Source organism: Haliaeetus leucocephalus, unplaced genomic scaffold, assembly GCF_000737465.1.
Source record: "Haliaeetus leucocephalus isolate CR32 unplaced genomic scaffold, Haliaeetus_leucocephalus-4.0 Scaffold417, whole genome shotgun sequence".
NCBI classification, from domain to species: Eukaryota; Metazoa; Chordata; class Aves; order Accipitriformes; family Accipitridae; genus Haliaeetus; species Haliaeetus leucocephalus.
This window is the reverse complement of record NW_010972853.1, coordinates 7324412-7344742: the sequence shown is the minus strand read 5'-3', so window position 1 is coordinate 7344742 and position 20331 is coordinate 7324412.

Below are 20331 nucleotides of genomic sequence, written 5' to 3'. Positions count from 1 at the left end.
CTCATAAAAATTCACTGAAAAAAAACATATTGAGGTAAATCTGAAGAATTTTCAAGTTCATTTTGAATTACTTTAATTGTTTGAGTAAGAAGAAAAACAAAACAAAACAAAACCAAGAAGATTCTATTTAAAAATGAAACATTTCAGGTTTTGATTTCCAAATTACTTATTAAGAAAATGTCTAGGACAAATAGGAATAAAATCTTGAAAGAATGAATATTTTCAATGTCAGAAAAGAGTATTTAGAGTAGTCCTAAACTGAAAAAAGCAGCAAGCATAAAGATGTCCATAAACATATATATATGAATATGTACATATATACATATATATACGTGAATTTAATTAATGATCAGAGCATGTATGTTCAACAGCCCAGAAGGTTTGAGAAATTTCACTTAACATTTTCATATATGCTCTTTCTATTGCTCCATGTAATATAAAATCTGTAGTTAAGAGTTTAAAGCTTGATGTATCTCATTAAATTGTATTTCTTGATGTATCACACTGAATTGTATCCCTAGAGGTCACTGTTATTCTAGATGAATCCACATAATAACAGAATTACTGGACAGTAAAAACATGACCCTTAGAAGTAGAATGTACAAAAATAATTTCTAGATAATTGGGCACAGTGGTAGTTCTACTACACAGGATACTACTTACAGCGCATGCTGTTTCCAAATTACTTGATTACTCTTCAGATTTAGATAAGGATTTGTATTTTGATAGGTAATTAAGGAATTAAATTTCGTAGGAAACCACCACCTTCAGAAAAAATAGGATTTCATTAGAGGAAATTCTTATCCATATACTCTAGTGTTCATAATTCAAAACACTAAAGATGTTCTTATTCTAATGAGATATTCCTTTCTATATCATGTTCAAATATGAACAAGACCAAATTTTATACCTTTCATCTTTACATTTTTTTTCCCTTTTTTAAGGACATGCTGTTATTGATGTTCTCATTCCAGATTAACCTGGGTCATCCTGCACTTCGTACAATATTTCCTTCTTCCTATTATGATAAATTGCATACCTGGCATCTCTGGTCATCTGCATGTTGGTACCTTGCCAATTCTGCCTTGTCAAGGGGTTCACGTATTAGTCACATTTGGTAAGAGCTTACTTTGGCCAGTGCTTTTTGAAGCACCTAGCATTGGCAAATGCTCCAGTAAGGCTTAGGGGCAACATACCTAAGAAATAGAGTGTAATAGTTAAAAACATGTATCATCAACTTTGTTGTACTTTGGCACAGAAAAGAAGTGTCATTGAGATGCTTATGAGATGTTGCATACTGCATGAGCTAAGATTATTTCTTTTCCCCATGAAGAGGATCAATTTTAATTCAAAATAAAAACTCAACTATTTCACCACATCTTCAAGATTTTACATCTGAAACTGAAATATTTTGATTCTGAAATGCACTCAGCAGTGAGTGGTCCACAAATTCAGTTGCTCCTTTCTGAGTCCTTATCATCACCCTGAAGTTTCAGAGAGGGCCATCACCCTTGCTGAGTATTTTTCCCAGGTATGTGTATTAAATTCACAGAATTAGTGCTTGATTGTTCACTGACAACTTTAGTAAAGAGTGGGGAAATACCATGGAACCAAAGAATGGTGTCTGGCAAATCATGTCCTTCGTATTCTGGTATTTTTAGATGAGCTTCTCACCCTCTTGAGGAGAATGATTTATGACTGTATTACCAAAATCTATGATATTAAGTAATTTTGCAGTATTTTTTGAATATTCAAACATGGTGTTTTACCTACTCATTGGGAGTGCTGGCTGACGAACTTGCAGCAATTTCATGAAGTCAAGACAAACTCCCCAGTGTGTTTATGCAGTAGTAGAGGGATGAGGAATGCATGCTATGTATGCTTCACAGACTGATGACATATGTTAAACAAGGACTTGCTAAAAGTGACAAAAGTCAAAGAGTGAATTGCCAAAGTTTAAGTTTCTTACCTTTTAAGGAAAATGCAGGCAGTTCCTCTTATTTCTTATTGGTAATAGCCTGTAAGAACACCTTCAGTGGGAAAATGCTTTTTCAAGAGGATTAGCATTTAAAGAGCCTTTATTGATGATCTGAAGCTAAGGAAGAAGTGCAAGTGGTATATTACCCTCTAAAAGTCTTGCTGCTGGTTGCTATTTTTAAACTAATGTTTTGATAATCAAGATGATAAAGTGTGTTTTGATTTAAAGACCATAGTCTCTCTATCGTGTCAGTCAACTGCATTAAGATCATTTTGTTTTCAATTATCATCTTTCATTGAGCACCATTATCACCCATCAGCCCCTGAACAAATATCACATTGTCCATCTTCCCAGGCAAGTACTGTAATTACTCAATAACTGCAATATTGATTCTGGAGAACTGAGTCTTACTGGCTAGCATACCAAGTTGCTTTCTAACACAGAACTGCAGCAGTCAGATAGCATTGTTTTTAATGTAGTTCCAAGTAAGAAGTCACTCAAATTAAATTTAAAGTTTTCTCTCCTTATTTGATGCCTAGACTTGCTAAGACTGTATTCTTTAATCAGATTTTAAATCACATGTGAACTGAAAGCCTCCAGCTTTGTAAAGCTTTGCCGGAGGCCTGCAGAGCTTAACATAAGCAAAGGCATATCGGAGGTTGCACAGCTCCTTTTAGAAAAACATCTGCAATGTATTACCAAGATGTCATATTGTGAAGCATCAAATCCATGAAGAGGAATCCCGCAGTAAAACATCATACAGCCATGGTCAGAACATGGCAATGCTTTCAGCTTCTCATTTACAAAGCTGTGTTCTCACTCTTGCCTCACAGAACTTCCTCCTCTTTGCAGTGCTTCCAATGGCAAGCTAACAGCACAAACCACATCATTAAAATGGAAATCAATTTATTCAGCACTTGCATGTGGTAGCACATGGAATCCATTTTTGAAAAGTCTCACTGAGTTCATACAGCTTTGCCAAATATTCTCAAGTAAATTAAAAGATCACCACCAAAGGATGTCTATGAATCTGGCACTGATGATTTGCTGCAACTGGGAAACTGGAACGCACCACAGATACAGACTTGGAGATTGCAGCTGTTTCCAGCAAATCCATGACAGAGAGTGTTTAATACCTGTCCCACACTATTTAGAAGCTGTCTTTGCTGAATGGATTCCCTTCTGATTTTTGTTTCCCTAAATGGGCCGTTGAACTGTTGACTGCTAACAGTAACACAATACAAGATTTGTATGCAGAAACAATGTGTGGGATAAGAGCCACACAGTGGGACCTACCTGAAATCATTCCTTTTTAAAAACTGTTGGCTACTGTCATATAATCTGTGTATATAGGGAGCTAGAAAAATTCTGTTCTGTTTTGTAGGAAAGCTTCAGCTGTCATTGATCTGCTGATCACTGATTTAAATGTCAGGTTGATTCTGTTTCAGATTTTTCACTGTTTCTTTTTTTAATTCTTCTTCCTACCTCCCTTACAAACTGCTCCCCCTCACAAATTGTTTGCAATCAGTATGCATTTAGATCAGCTGACTCTTAGAACTATTTGGTCTATCCCTTGCTGCCATTATGCTTTTTAGAGGCACTGGCAATATATTTAGTATGACTGTAGCAGCTCTGAGAGGGCAGGAAGTAAATGGACTGTCAAATGCACACTGAAGCGTACAAGTCAGTACTACAAGCTCAGTCATAATCTTTGTGCAGCATTTTTATTTTCTATCTTATAGAGCAAATTCTGTATCACTGTGCCAGTACAAAACTGATGCAGCACTGACAAAGTCAGCCTTGAGCCTCTCTCCTGTTTTGGAGGATTTTTCACTTGGGAACCATCACAGAAGCCCCGTAACTGTGTTGCCTGCCAGAAGTATGTTGTAGTGCCACTGTGAGCTGTTGAGAGCTGGGCACCATTTTGGCCAGCTATATACATATATAATGATGCCTGAGACCTTTTTCTGAGTGGCTATAGCTTATTGACACCTAGTAGGGATAGCTATATTTTATGCTATATTTTTCTTCCCAGTGTTCATTACATAATATTTACCAATAAGGAACTAGAATTGCACTTGTATTCTGCCCCTCACTCAACTTGTTTGGATGCTACTGATGGTTTTCAAAGGTTTCTATGGACTTGTATAGCTGTGTGCTCTGCAGATTTGCTACTTCTCTAGGTTATGAACAAGTGTATAAAATAACTTCAGGCCTAATGCAGAGTCTCAAAAAATTTTAGTATTCTCTCATTTTGATGAAAATTTGCAATTTTTCCATCTTTATTTCTTCAAATGCTTTTAAGTCATCTTAGATTGAGAAGACTTGGGCTCCATTAGTTTGGTAGAGTAGGCAAAAGGTTTAAGATAGTCACACAGAGTTATACAGAAAATTATTTAAAGCCTGATTCCATAAATCCTAAAACCTTTTACACACCTTTAATAATATTAAAAAAAAAGACATAATGTAAATATACGCCATCCTTAAGGGCATTTTATAGAAGCAAAGAAGATCCTACAAGCAGTTAATAGTCATGTCCCCAGTGTTTCAAATTGCATCTTGGAAATTACCCAGTATTTTCTAATGCTTCTTTTATCATGTCACACTCAGTTACAGTTAGAAAGAAGCTAACTTCTGTAGTTAGAAACAAATTACCTCCATAAAAAAATCAGATTCAACTTCAGCTCTGGAGATCACTGAAATAGATTGTAGAATGTTTTAAGTAATAGTATCAATAGTGGGGAAATAATTTTTAATAGCTGAAAACAGAGGACAAAAGCTGAATTGCCTATTCATTTCAAATGTGGGTTGTCCATGCAGGAAAGTTGTCTTTATAGGACAGCTGCTACTGAGGAATCTCTACGCTGCACGGAACTAACACAGGCAGGCTAACGCTAGTCATTTACTTTGCATTCAGATGATCAGTGTAGAAGGTTTACAAAAAGGCATATGAGAAACAGAGCAGGAGCAGATCAAGTTATGCATCAGCTCTTTATGTACTTTGGGCCCAGCAAGTTCCACACTGGGGAAGAGAAGAGATGACAGAGATCATGCCTGGAACACAGATTTAGACGAGCCTGAGCCCAGGCTTATTCACTGACTTGTTTGCTGTACAATGGCAATATGAAGCTTCTACATTTCAGACTACTCCAGCTCAGGATCTTGACAAACTCTCTTCTAGAAAAGTCAGAGCTCCCTCCACTACCAGTGTGAACTTAATGGTGAATCACAGTCAAGAAGCAGGCTAGAAAGTTATTCCCTACTACCTCTTAACATTAATTACCACTTCCCAGCTGAGCCTTAGCTGGGCTGATCTTCTGTTCTGGAAAGCAGCAGCTATTAGCTCCATCTCACAGTTGAGACCAATATGTCTCCATGTGGCCACCTGGAGACAAGGAGAGGAAGACTAATCTCAGATTTTGTCTTTACTCCTAGCTGAGAAGATGCAATTAAGGGTACTTTTTCCAAAGTAGAGTGGAGGTTTACCACGTGAGTTCTCTCTTCGGTGCTTAGCTTGCAACAGCTAACAGCCTAGAGCTTTTCTCCCCTTTAAAATCAAAGGAAGAGCCAAGCTTTTTTTGACTTTAAACCGGGAAGACGTGCTGTTAGTTTCTGCTTTCTAGTGAGAGCAATAGCATGATTTCTGTGTCCTTCTCTGCTCCACCAGTGCCTGAAGTGAAACAGTTGAGCATAACAGTAGTAAGCTTCTCAGGTGTAAATTGGCCTCTTAGCTTGTAGGTATTAGTTTCTTCCACATTCTTCCCCAAACAGTAGCTGAAACAAAGTTATCTGAGTTCAGGAACTAGTCTGAGCGATGATTATCAGTAGTGCTGCAAAAGACAAGTCTTGTGCTTGCTTTTACACTGATGAGACACATGCCTAAGTATACTCTAAGTTGGATGAAGTAACAGTAGAGACACATGACCCAATCCCAAGGCCCTATTGTTAATATGGGTGTAGGCAGAGAAATAAACTCAGCATTATTCAGCATCAAGTCTATTAAACCCTCTGCTGTTTCTTCACTTAATTATTTTTCACTTCTTGGTTCCTTTTCTGTACATTCAGTACATAGTAAGGCAGCATGTGATGGTGTGCAGTGTCTCAGAGGGTTAACATACTGCCACTTTGGGGGTAAATTACTGAATTTGCATATCATCAGCAAATCAGTAAGATGTATTGCTCCAGCTGAATTTCTGCTTGACTTCTGAAGGCAGTCTAGCTCCTAGCAGCAGCTGAGCTTTTCTTCCCAGCAGAAGTTAGACAAGATGGTCACTGAAGAAAAGTGATTTTCATAAATTTTGCAGGGACCAGGAGAGTCTGACTCCCAAGAGCCTGAACTCGATAAATCCTGAAACATGTTGGCAGCCACCAGTCAGGTGTGAATCTGCAAGCTCTAGTTCACAGGTTCCACTGAGTGCAGAACTCATCAAGATGAAGATGTACTCATCCCTCACAAGTGAAATATCTTCTCTGGAGCTCAAGAGAAGCTTCAAAACCAGCAAAAGCTGAAATACCCTTCCTGCCACAGACAATGGCTTCTAGCTCCCACTGCATTCTAGCTCAGCAGGAGCTGGGAGGAAAGCAAAATACTTCCAATCAGCCTGAGAGTGAATAACTCTCAGCTCCTGTTGAGCCAAGAATGTTATAAACATGATTTTTTTCCCCTACCATTCAGGTAATGTTAGAATTCTGTAGTGTGCTGATAGCTTACAAAGTCCTGCTGAAATCAAAAGAAATCTTTTGAGCTGCTTCAAAAGTCAGGGTGTCAGGTCATACACCTGGGCTAAATCAGATTGTGCTTTAAAACCCCTTTAGAAGATAATGATTTCATTTTTTTTTCTTTCTTTTTTATCTAAGGGTATCACTTTATAGGAGAAAGTGACAAGATTAGAAGTTACAAACCTCAAAAGCACCTTCAACTGCTGGGTAAAAATTTCATACAAGAGTTGTCTTTCTAATGTTCCATCTGATGTTCACAAAGAAATTCAAAGTTGAAGGATTGTTTTCCATTCAATACAGTTTAAATTAAGACTAAGGGCATCAGCTAGGCTAGTGTGAGATAAGAATAAGACAATAAACCATTCAATACATAACAGGACAGAGAACTAATCTGGTGCCATATAAAATAATTTTGTTTCTGTTCTTTCTAGCCATCTATATTTTAACTCTACCTTTTACTCTTTATCATATGATTTGGTTGCTTTTCTGGAAATGGTTTCCAGGGTATTTTTTTTGTTTGTTTTAATTTCTGCATTCATTAACTGGCTGTGAATGTTGCTTTTGGCTTGCTGCCTCTTTCCTGCCTTAGGGAGTGTTTCTCAGTGGCTAACAGTAGGTGCTGAGTCCTGAAGTGTCGATTCAGAGCAGTGGAGACAGGTGGGCCGTCAGCAGGAGTAGTAAAGTGATATGCCACCGTAAATATGAAACTGTGACAGCCCACAGAAACAATCTATTTTTCCTTTCAAACTTCAGGCATTACAGCTCCTAAACTTTAAAAGCCAGATTCACACAGGAAAAAAACACACCATAGTTTAAAAATCAGTTTCTTATTTTAAGAATTTTTTCTCCATTGTAATATGTAGGTATGTATGTAGGAACAGTTTAAAAGTACAAGAACGTGGTAAGTCTCAACACATGGATATTCAAATGGCTGCATTTGGAGAACAGCTTTTCCCCTCCTCCACCCTTCCCTCCATTTGGAGACAATCACAAATGAGGTAATGTTTCTCCTTGAGTAAACAGACAGAGATTTAACATATTTTAGATGATACCCTAGATAGGAAGAACAAACAAACACATTATTGTTATTAGTAGTAGTATTACTAATATTATGCTAATATTTGCTTTTGTCAGTTTTGAAGTCTGGAATTGTTCTAAATGAGCTCTCTCTTCCTCCTCCTCCTTTCTCCTAATACTTGCATAAACATGCAGACATTACTTAATTATCACCAATGCTGAAGGAAAGAAGAAAAAAATACCTCCTGCCTACTGGAGAAAAGAATTTTGTTTTCTTTTTTCTTTAATGGATTGATTAAAGACATCTTTAATATTTCTGTTATCTTTAAGAATATCAAACTGCCTGCACATTTTAAATCTTAGAACATGTCCATACATGGAACTTCATGATTTTAATGAATGAATGGAATTTCTTGGCTTTCAAAATGTTAATAAACCTTTGGAATCCTGGTGAAAGGAAGATGGAGTGGTCTTTACAGGTTTTGTCACTAAAAGCAGGAAAAGATTGTTGTTTCACACTAAAAAATGCGCACCCTTATAGGTATTCTGGTTCGCTTGCTAAGACAATATAGTGACAGTTTTTGCTGTTCACTGTGAGCCCCTCTTCTAAGTTCAAAGTGCACAATGGAAAAGAAGATTACTTGTACTTAACATTTTTATAGATCTCCTAATGTCCTAGTCTTGGCTGGGGTATCTAAGCAATTACAAGCTACCCATAAATAAAGCAACAGCAAACAGGTAGCACTGTAGCATCATGTTAACAGGCAGCGCCATTCATAGATGAAAAAGAGAAGCAATAAGACAGCCTGAGTCACAGACATGAAAGACCATGGGTGAGATACCTGCATTTTATCTGCTTTGTTGCCTTGAGCTTGTTATGGCCATTTCCATTTCTTAGAAACCCTGGAAAGAACCAGTACAGTGTCTTCTTTCACAGAAAGAAATGTGAAACTCACTCTGAAAAAGACTGTTCTGTCAAGTCAAATTAAGAGCAAGGGATGTATCAGTAATTTTATTTCATAAACACAATATGAAAAACTTCATCAAAAAGAGTAGTAAAATGTGACACTAAAAATTCATTACCTATGAATATTTATGGCAGCTTGCATCTGAAGATCTTTGTCAGTTATGATGCTGTCTTCCCAAATAGTAAATCAGGAAGTTCTTCCATATCTTATCTACTTGAACCTATTCATCACTTGAAGTCAAAATTCACTGTTAGAATGCAACAATAATTCTAACAATGGACTGCTACTTATCAAGGTAGTTTCATTACTTAGCAGGACCCAAAACAAGAAAAGGATCATTTATAACAGTGACACCTCCCTTGTAAATTCAAAGTAATACATATAAAAATAAGTAAATATTCAGCTATAGGATATTAGAATCCTTTCAATTCAGTGCAAATATAACACTCAGGAGAGTCTGTACTTTATTAATTGAAGCCTGGCTTCTGCCAACCGTGTTCCTTTGTTTTTTTCTTTTTTTTTCTCCTTTGCATTTTTCTTGTTTTTAATTAATACCCATTCCCCAATTTAAATATTTTAAGGCAGGCAAAAAACTAACTATTATGCCTGGTGCCTGACAAGTTAGAACCTTAGGATACATAAATACAAGAGCTTAACTATTTCCTGCTCTGGTTGATGCTGAACTCAGCATTATTGCATAGGAGCACTTAGTTCCATCATATAATATTTCATCCATTTCTAGAAGATAAATGTAAATGCAAGAAGAGCCGTTATAAAATATTGTTGTGTTCTGTTAAACCACTGCTCCATTCCATTGCAGAGGTGGCATTTCATTGATGGGTTGAGTGATTCTGAAATACTGATTGAGTAGATACGATTCTTAAAGCGTTTTTCAAACACCTTTAGAGTACTTTATGAGGTAATACATACAAATATTAGCTCATCTACTGCTATTAGTCTCAGAGAAAATGCTAATTTATGCATAACTTCTGCAGTAGAATACATAGACTTTCAATTTTTAAGTTTCTTAGACAATTTTGCTGCATGAAGCATAGAGAAAATTTGCGATAGTAATCAATGAATATCTAAAATAGAGCAAAGTATTTCATGTATTGTTGATCAGAAAGCATAAGCTCCAAATTTAACAAATTTTTCATTAAGTTAGTCAGATATCTTAGTACAAACAATAAAACTAATCTGATTACCAGAAGACCATACCATAATGAAGTCAAGCGGAATTTTGTCATGCAAGATTTACACAAGTGTTAAATTGGCCTGCGTGCTACAAATTTAGCTCTGCCTCTCATTTGCATATTCTTGTATTTGAATGCATTGATTATTGTAGCAAGTTTTCAAACTATAAGCTATTTATAAACTGATTAGAATTGATTATTTGTGTTTAATTTTTTTTTTTTTTTCTAAAAATTATGATAAAAAATGCAAAAGAAGTTTAATTGTTTGGCTTCTGAAAACCTATATCTGCCTTTTAAAAACTGATGTTATTGAAAACTATTTTTACGCTCCCATCACAACTGCTTTAAACAAACCTTATTGGGCTACATGCAAAGTTTATGCCAATTTACCCATGCTGCAATGGTTAGTGATGCTGGTCAGCCATACCAATTTGTACAACACTTTGAAAAATCAGGATGTAGATATATGTTGTAAGGATTTAAAGAACAAAAGATACTGGGCATGCACACATGGAGAGATCACTTCTGTTGTAACTCAGCCTTGTCTTTGGTTCTAGAAAGAACTGGATGAATCTATTAGCTCTCTGTAAACAATTTACAAACATCAAAACTAGAAATAAGAAAAAAACATTATTTTTATACTGTTACTATTGCAAATAAAACTTGCTTGTAACAGACCATTTTATATTCATAGAAATACAACAATTAGATTACTATAACCAGCAACTATAATTTAATGTATGAAAATTTAATAACATTACAGTGAATAGAGCTCCATACTGCATACAAAACCACCAGGTTTTTAATGGAGTGCAGTTCCTATTTCTGGTTTTCTTGTTACTTATAAATCTTTTGAGGAAGGTTTCAGCACAGGAAAATGTTTTTGACATTTATTTTAAGATCCATCCAAAATTATAACATGGCTTCTTTAAACATGGAAATCTAACAGTAGCTCAAGACCACCAGATAGAAAATGAATGGTGAGAAGAGCTTAAGTAGCATAAATATTCTTCTATGTTATGTGAAAACTAAATAATGCATGTATAAATGTACCTGTTTTCCTTAAAATACAATAGCGTGGTTCTTTATTGATTGTGAATAATTATTAAAACACTGAGCAGCTGTGTGAGGTGGAAATGCATGAGAAGAGGAGACAGATTTGAAATCTAATGGAGAATTAAAATGTGGTGATTTAAACATTTTTCCATACTAAGCACACTGTAAACTGAGTTTATTAATGTCAGAAGCATATTTGTAAGCTGAGGGAAGTTATTGTTGTAACAGATATATACTTGTATAACAAATACATGCATTTAAACATGTTTATACAAATGCATGCATTTATATGTATTTGTTTTATATAAATGTATTCTAACAAATATATATATATGCTTATCAGAACTGAAAGTGGAGCTGCAAAATGTACATCCATACATAGAAGTTCAGGCTTTCCCTACTTCTCCCACAGCAAACAGAACAAGTGGCAAAAGTATACGATTTTTTTTTCCCCAAAAAGGAGTTTTCCAAAAAACTCCATTTAATGAATGCTTACCCAGTTTTTTTTGCCTCTCAGTAATCTGCCTGGAAGGCTTTTTGTCCCTGCAGCCAAAAGATTTACATGTGCCAAAAGCCTCTGACATGGTGGTAAGGTGGGTTGGAAGCTGCTCCCTGCATAGTAATAATGAATAGAATCAAGAAAGCTGCCACTCCTGCAATGAAAAGATATTTGTTTACTTTGATTTAAAAATTTTCTGGAGGAAATTTTGGGTTTATAAGATAGGCCATTTTCCATCTGAAAAATAGAAATTATCTGTGCAATTCTATTGTATAAATCCCTGGTAAGTAGGCATATTTTAACTGTTTTCAGAGAACTATTGACTCCTGGAACTATTGGTAGAAAGGCAACAAAATTAGGCCTGAAGTTAATATCAAATATTCAGACAATCCTCCTAGGTTTTTTGTTCCTCAGATTCCCAAATATTGGCAGTTCTATACTCAGCCCCTTAAGGCTAAGTCAAAGGGACTACTGTAAGTGGAAAACACTATTTTTTTCTTAACGTATTCTTATGAATCTATGCAAAGAGTAGCCTGGGAATATGATCCTTCATCGTACTTGGAAAAGAATGTGGAAAATATTACATGTTTTCTAGTGGGAAATCTTTCCTTCTACAAGGAATTTCTACACTGGAAATTGTCTTTGATTCAGTGTAATTTTTTTCTAAGTATCTTCTATGTTGGTTTTTTTGGTTTGGGTTTTTTTGGTTTGGTTTGATTTTGGTTTTGTTTGGTTTTTTTTTTTTAGGGAGACAACTGAGCAGTCCCAAATAGAAAATCTAGTGTTATATTAACAGTCTAATGTCTCATCTGAAATAATTTGATTTACTTGTGTGACCATAACATTCTGTGGCTGCAGGTGGCTAGCTGGAAAAGACACAATGCATCGTGTGTACTCTGTGTAGATTCAAGATACATCTTGGGAGGTCTTTGTATCTTACCATGAAATCCAGACTGTAAAAAAGAATGAAGCACGAGATTCCAACCTAGGGTTCCCTGGAGGTCACATAATGGCATTTCTGAATGTTCATAGTTTGGCTGAAAATTAATAGTTTTCATAACAAAATGGTTTGGGCTTTCATTTCCTGCCAGAAACTTATATATTCTGCAGGACAGCAGGAAACAAATGGACAAGATTTGTTTTATCTAAAAAATAAAAAGAATGAAATGCTTTAATTTTATGTCATTCAAGCATAACCATCCCCTGAAGAAATCCTATGCTACCTGCTTAATGAGTCTTTCCGTGCACTTTATACCAAAAAACTTGGCAAAGCATTATATTTAAGAAATTAACACAAAAGAAGCATGCTTACAGGGTTTAATAGAGAGTGAAACAAAAGAAGGATGAAACAGTTGCTCTACAGAGCTAAACCAGCACAATTTCTACTACTGCATTGCTGGAGCTCTGTAAGTAAAGGCCAATGTTTGGAAAGGAGTCTTTGTGTGTCCTGGTTTTGGCTGGGATAGAATTAGTTTTCTTTCTAGTAGCTGGTATACTGTTGTGTTTTGGGTTCAGTATGAGAAGAATGTTGATAATACACTCGTGTTTTCAGTTGTTGCTAGGTAGTGTTTAGACTAAGTCAAGGATTTTTCAGTTTCTCATGCCCAGCCAGCAAGAAGGCTGGAGGGGCACAAGAGGTTGGGAGGGGGCGCAACCAGGACAGCTGACCCAAACTGGCCAAAGGGATATTTCATACCATGTGACATTATGCCCAGTATATAAACTGGGGGGAGTTGTCCTGGGAGTTCCCACTGCTCGGGAACTAATGGTATCAGTTGGTGAGTGGTGAGCAATTGCATTGTGCATCACTTGTTTTGTATATTCCAATTCTTTTATTATTATTATTATTGTCATTTTATTATTGTTATTATTATAATTATCAGTTTCTTCCTTTTCTGTCCTATTAAACTGTTCTTATCTCAGCCCATGAGTTTTACCTTTTTCCTTCTGATTGTCTCCCCCATCACACTGGGTGGAGGGCAAGTGAGTGAGCAGGTATGTGGTGCTTAGTTGCTGGCTGGGGTCAAACCACAGCATTGTGGTAGGCACTTCACAAATACACATTCCTTTCCCCAAAAGTTTACAATCAAGCTAGAAAAACAATTTGTCATGACCTCAGTGTGGAGTACTTGCTGCCACACACAGTAGTAATTTCTGAAATTTTGAGAACTGATGGTAAATTTTTGGTCCCTGAAATGAAAAGAAATGGAAACAAAATAAGTTTCTTTTAAGAAACAAGAGCTACTATTAAGTTATGCAACATTAAACATAGACACATGGTCTGTGCCAAATGCAAATCCCTGTTTCAGATAATAAAGACACATCTAACTGCTGGAGAGGATGTCCTGCAACTAGCACCCATAAGAAAATGTGATAAGCTGTAAATTTAACAAGAACGTTGGGATTTTTTTTACTGAATGCAATGTCCTTAAATAGGTGTTGTAAACCAGTTCTTGACTTGTCAGAGACATCTGAAACAATTTATGACCTGTTCTTGTTTAACAGTTACAGGAAAAAACACTGTCATCTTCGTTCAGGATACCCTGGATTCCCTGCAGGTTGACAATTGCTTTACTGTTCTTTCTCACTGTGATTTTTTAATACACTAAGGAAAACATTTGGATTAAAAATATGACATAGTGTTTCCAAGTTTTCTCAGTATTTTGATTTTTATCTTATGTTATTATTTACTAAAAGGAAAGGAGTCTTTCTATTATTTTACTGTCTTTTTAAAGCCTTGATTTGCCTTTCATCTTAGATTCATTCAACTTTTCTTTCTTTCAATTTGTTACATGTGGCTGGAGGTAAACTTTCATCAAGAGTACCCTTCCCTCATCTGGGTACAAAAATTTTCTCTCCTTGAAAAGTTAGTGGAATTATTGCTGTAGAAGCAAATCCTACAAGATTCTGGACACTACATTTCTCACTGTGAGAATCTATATTGTATTTTTAGCGTGGGCCTGTATCAAAGCTTGATTTGTGTAGACATTACCACAAATTGCACTTATTAAAAAACTAAGCCTAGACTCACTGAATCACAGCTGGGTTGAGTTTGGAAGGAACCTCTGGAGCTCATCTGGTCCAACTCCACCACTCAAGCAAGGCCACCTAGGCCCAGTTGCCCAGGCCTGTGTCCAGACAGCTTTTGAATATCTCCTCCACTCCTGCAGGACAGTTCACTTCTCCTTTTTGAACGTCATGAGATTCCTGTCTGCCCTATTCTTCTATAGGCAGCAACTCAAAGTGCTGCTTTTTGCTCAAGAAAGCTGTAATCATGCCAGCTCTACAGACTGAACTCTGATTATTCATGGGATGTGAAAATAACATGCACAAATTTACCCTACCCTGAAACACAACCACAAGGCACCAGGGGGTTTTGAAGGGAGGGTGGAAGGCTCTATGGACTACATGCTATGATATCTTTTGTGATTCTGAGTACAAGGGAATTAAAAGCCCATCAAATCAATTACTGTTCAGGTCTGTCAAGTTTTATCTCGCTATATAACCAAGGTAGAGAAAAATCTTTAACACTGCAGTAATGACTATAATGCCTTGACATCCCTGAGTATCTCAGGTATAGGAGATAGTATAGGTGTATGGTTTGACAACATTTCAGTGTTCCCACCATAAGCCAATATATGGAGTCTAATTACAGTTAATTTTTCATCTTCACTCAGTCCTGTGCCGTTTGCTGGAGAAAATGACAAAATCCTGCTGGATTATAAACTTATGAGAGCTGGATCATTTTTTTTTCTTGTTGTGCTTTTCTTGTCATGTTTTTTTGTTGGTATGGTTTTGGGTTTTTTTAATACAAAGGAATTTATTAAAAGTCTACTCTAACCCATTTCACATACAAGTCCCCTAGTGACCACTGGATGCTTGACATATAAGAAGATCTCAGAAGAACGTTTCTGAAAATTTTCTGAAGTTATTTGTGTCTTTGTAAATGAAAATTCACTTCAGGATTTTTCATGTATTTGATTTCTTACTTCATTAAGCTAAGAAACTTTCCACTAAGAAATTGTATCTGAAGCTTAGTGTAATACTGGAGACAAACTTCTGTGGCTCTTTCTTAGTTTTGGGAATAGACTTTAATAAGAATTTTATAAAATAAATTTTTCATATAGACTGTAAAATTGGTCCAAGGGTCTTAAAATTCCTTTGCTGGGCTGAAAATTTCCTGCTATGAAGGAGTAAAAATATTCTTCCTCACAAAAAGAAACAGGACTTAGAAGTTCCAGGGAAATACATTAAATACCACTCCTAGCAGTTTAAAAATACACATGTAAACACATCCTCAAAAGCATACAATTACAGAAAGCTTTGTTGAAAGACGTTAAAAAGTAAAAAATATAACATAGAAAATACCGAAATTAATATCCAATGTGCAGCCTTATATAGGCTCCCTTGAGTGCATGGATGGTGGTGATGATGATGCCATCTTTAATTACATAACTACACATAATTTTGTTCCTATTTTTCCACATTTTTTAAAAATAGCTGCAAAACTGTTATTTTGTTCTTTTATTTGACTCTCAAACCAGCTGAATTGCTGTTGTTGGAGAAGACCTTCAAGAACTCAGCCTCAGATGTTGTTCCAAAGAGTAAACATCTGGTAAAGGTACAAACCATTGAAACTATAAGAAATATTGGACATCTTTTGGTAATAACGTAGGACTGGATTTTGATATCTGGTCCTTACTTGTGGAACTGTGGGTGGTGTCCTGACCTTAGACTGTTCTCCTTTCTGGTACAGTCCAGTAGGTAGCAGAGGTAAGAGGACATACCCTTGCTTTGGCCCAGCAGATTACACTGTGGATACAGGTGGAAAGAGACTCATAGGAGGGAGCTCTACTCCTGGGTTGCTGTGGCTTATGCATCCCTTCTTTTTCTGAGCTGTGCCTAGAAGTACAAATTGGTACACTGAGTATAGCATATCTGAAGAAAATGTTTGCCAAGAGGTCTGAAGTGATGGACAGTTTTATTGCATATATCAGAACTGCCTTGAGTTTCCAGCTACAAAAATTTGAATTCAACTCTTGGGGTGATGGAACAGTATATTTTAAAATTTAATTTGCACAGCCTAGAAATATGTAGGACCTATATAATACTGTGTCTGATCTGAGAAAATCTGTTCCTTTTGTGACAGAAGCATACTGCTGCACTCAATCATACTTGAACCTGAAGATCTAGGACAGCCTTAACAGAAAAAAGCAAAAGAGAAACATGACACGAGGTCAATTTTGACATCTTAAAACTGTGGTATCTGAAAAACCAATGGGATCATATGATTTCTCAGAACATACAATGGATTATAGGAGAATACAGCCTGCAGGCACTCTGTCTGGATATATGCCCAAGACAGACAACAGCATATGCTCAAGCACAGGGACATCAGGGTAATGGAATATAAAATAGCTGTGTGCTTATCATGAGATGTGGGAAGGCAGCCAGGGGCCTGTAATCCCTAGAGGTATTTCTAGGGGCTGGTGTTTGATACTAGGTGTTTGGTGCTAGGTGATACTGGTGTTTGGTACTAGGCTTCCATATGTCATTTTCTTATGGAAAGGAATGTACAATACCAGCAACCAGAGGAGTGTCAGATCACCTTCAAGCACCAAGCACTCCTGTCACCAGTAAACAATGAGAAATGTTAAGGACTAATAAATCTTCATGATGGATAGGCACAAAATTACTTGGGACCGGTGATCATGTAATTGTGATACATTCGAGGAAATGCTCAGTGCCTAATGGCCCTCAAACATCTACATGCGCCTGTGCATTGCAGATGTTGATATTAGTTGTCTAATTGTGTAGGATGAAGAAACTAATTTTTTGAGGGATCTTCCTTTTACTCTGTATTTTAATTTCTTCTTCTAGGTGTAATCTTTCTCAGCAGAAACATGAGAATGTCCTTAGGAGAGAAATATTTATGGATTTTCTTTTCATTTTTAGAATCTTAAGAAACAGTATTTTAGCCAAACAGCATATCTGGTCTCTTCCTCTTGCATTCAAACACGTAAAAGCTACAGTTGATAAAGCAATGCATTTGTATGGTCAAAAGGACATATTTACAAAAGGAGTCAGACAACACCTACAGCAAAATCCAGAGCTAAAGCTCTGCATCTGGTACAAGGGTAAAGCTATGTGTCTGAGAGAGGGTTTCTGAATGATCAGTAACCAGAAAAGGGAATCATCTTCAGAACTTGGCTACAAATTCTCATGTAAGGACTGTTTCTTAGCTCTGTCTAAGCATCTGCACTATGGGAAAATGCCTCCTTCTGTTTGAGAGTTGAAAAGAACAATTAGTTGCCTGTCTATGCTTCACTGCACTACTCCTTGAATGTCCCACAGATCTTGTAGCTCAGAGGAGGAAGGAGTGAGGCATGGACTTGAAGATTTCAGTCATTCAAATGGGGTGTAGGCTTGGCCTTGAATCTGGGATTCTGAACCAGGTTTACAATACACTGTCAACGTACCTGCTGTCCACAAGTCGCGGATTGTGCAAAGTGCCTAAAATCTCCCTAGGAGGGGATAAAACCTTTTGGGGATGACAGCCCACAGGTATACTTCGAGTAATCCAAATTCAATTACTCAGTGGTGTGATACAAATTCACATTTCCCACCTCACCTAAAAAGATCTTTAGCTACAGGAACTGCTAAGAAGCTCTGCAGGATGTACTCTTAACCCAATCTGTTAAAGTGCTCTACTTGTGTGGCATAATTAAAAAGACTTGTGAGCCTGTCCCTCAAGCCAAACAAAAGCTTGGAGTGCTTATCTGGAATTCTCTTCACAGTACGGAGGTACTGATCTCTGAGCTAGAAGGGTAAAAACATACATAAAGAACTGTCTTTGCTCTTTATATTTTCGTTTAATATTTCCTATAAAAGATTGTGCTACACTTAACTGAAAATAACTGATCTTTTTTATTACTATTGTCAATGAATATATTGCTTGCTATGTACATTCAACGAGTTCAGCAATACAGCAGGCTGAACAGAATTCAGACTCATTTTGAGGTCACTGTTATGAAATACAAGATGATGGAAGAAAAATGTAATATGAAAGTTATCAGTTGTCAGGGTGAAAGGAATACACTAACGAAAAGAGAAGTTTTGCTTCCCCTGCTACACTGGACCCCTTTCCTACTGCTTAGCAACGGATAAGATGCCACTTATTTTCAGACAGGAAACAGAAACAGCAAGAAAGCTGCACACAAAGCTGGTATCACTGCAAGTGTCCTGTACAGCTCATTGGTGCACGGAGACTTGGCCTCTAACGAAGTCATTTGCATTCTCATGCAGTCCTGGTTGTGTGGACATCAGTCCAGACTCTGGGAGCTGTTGTTTCACTGAGTCAAAAGAAATTTGCACATGAAAGCCACATCCGCATTACTTAACTTTGCAGCTCACTCAGGACTGCCTTCCTTTTAGACCAAAGCAAATCTAAACTTATGATTAAATCTTCAGAGGATTTATTTTATTTCTTGTGGGTATCTGCTAGACTTGACAAGTGGTGAGCATACCCACGGAAATATAATTTGAAGTGTTACTTACCCACTCTGCATTTCTGAATCTCGTCTTCCTTAGTATAGAGCCACATAACTGCAGAATTTTCTCAAACCTCCCCAGCCAGCTTTTCTGCCAGTTGGCGATGTGAAGGCATTCATCTTTTCAATATCTTCATGCCTTTCCAATTTAATTGCAAACTTTATTCTCATGTGCAACCAGGAATGAAAGGAACAGCCATGCCTGGTGTTAAATATTGATTGCATTAGATTGAAAAAGACTGCAAATTGTATCGCTATCAGATTGGTAATCCAAAATAAAGAGTAATAGTAGAAGTTAACACTGGGCCATGACATACCTAAGGATAATTATCCACATGGTCAATTCTTTTGCCATCAACACACATGTACAAAGTACCATTCATGGCTTCTCAGTTGCAAAAATACATTAGTAATTCTCCACAGAACCTGACACTGATACAACAATTTGCACTTGATGTGGAGGTAAGCTGTTGATCTCCTTGGTTCTTGCCGTCATTGTATTTCTGATGTAAATTTATTTTCTCTCTCTCTCAAATAAACAAACAAACAAACAAACAAAGTAGAAGAAAAACCCTCGGTGTTTGTAATGTCTGGGGAACGCATAGTATTACTGAATTTAATCAGAAAGTCTGGGTTATTCACCAAACAGCTACAGCTCCAGCACTGACAGTGGAAATTCCTCTATAGTATCCTGTTAATGCACTTCAATCCTGACCTGAAAGAACCTTCATGGCTGACAGGATAGTTTAATTTTCATGCCCATTCAATCTCTGGCCTCTGTGCTACGACTGCCAACAGGGGTGCAAATTAACACCAATTATGCTGATGTTTTATGTACTGGGCTGAGAGCACCAACTCATTTTACACAGGCCATCACCCAGCTGTCAGATGTTAATGACTTTTGGTTACTTCTGACCTGCTTCAGATTCATCTGAGGAGCTCAGAGTTGAAAGGGTCTCTATTTCATTAATAAGAAACTGACCTGTACAACCCTCTTATCATCTCCTTTCACAAATTCAACTGTGAATGTTTATTTTCCCATTAAATAATAACAAAGGGCCAAAGCTCAGCCTGTTGCAGACTCAGTGGATTTATGCCAGTATAAAATTTATCCTATTCATGTCAGTTGCATTGGGCATGGACGGCAACAAATGTCCTTCAAAGCTGATCAAATAAAGGAATATATATGTATATGTATTCATAAATATTTTATTCTGAGCATTTTTCATTTAAATACCACAAGTACTGTAACAGCTGAATATTATGCCAGTATCTCTGAGGATGGAGGAATAATGAAGGCATTTGTTAGCAAATAATTTATTTATTTGACATTCACTACAGAAATTATTTG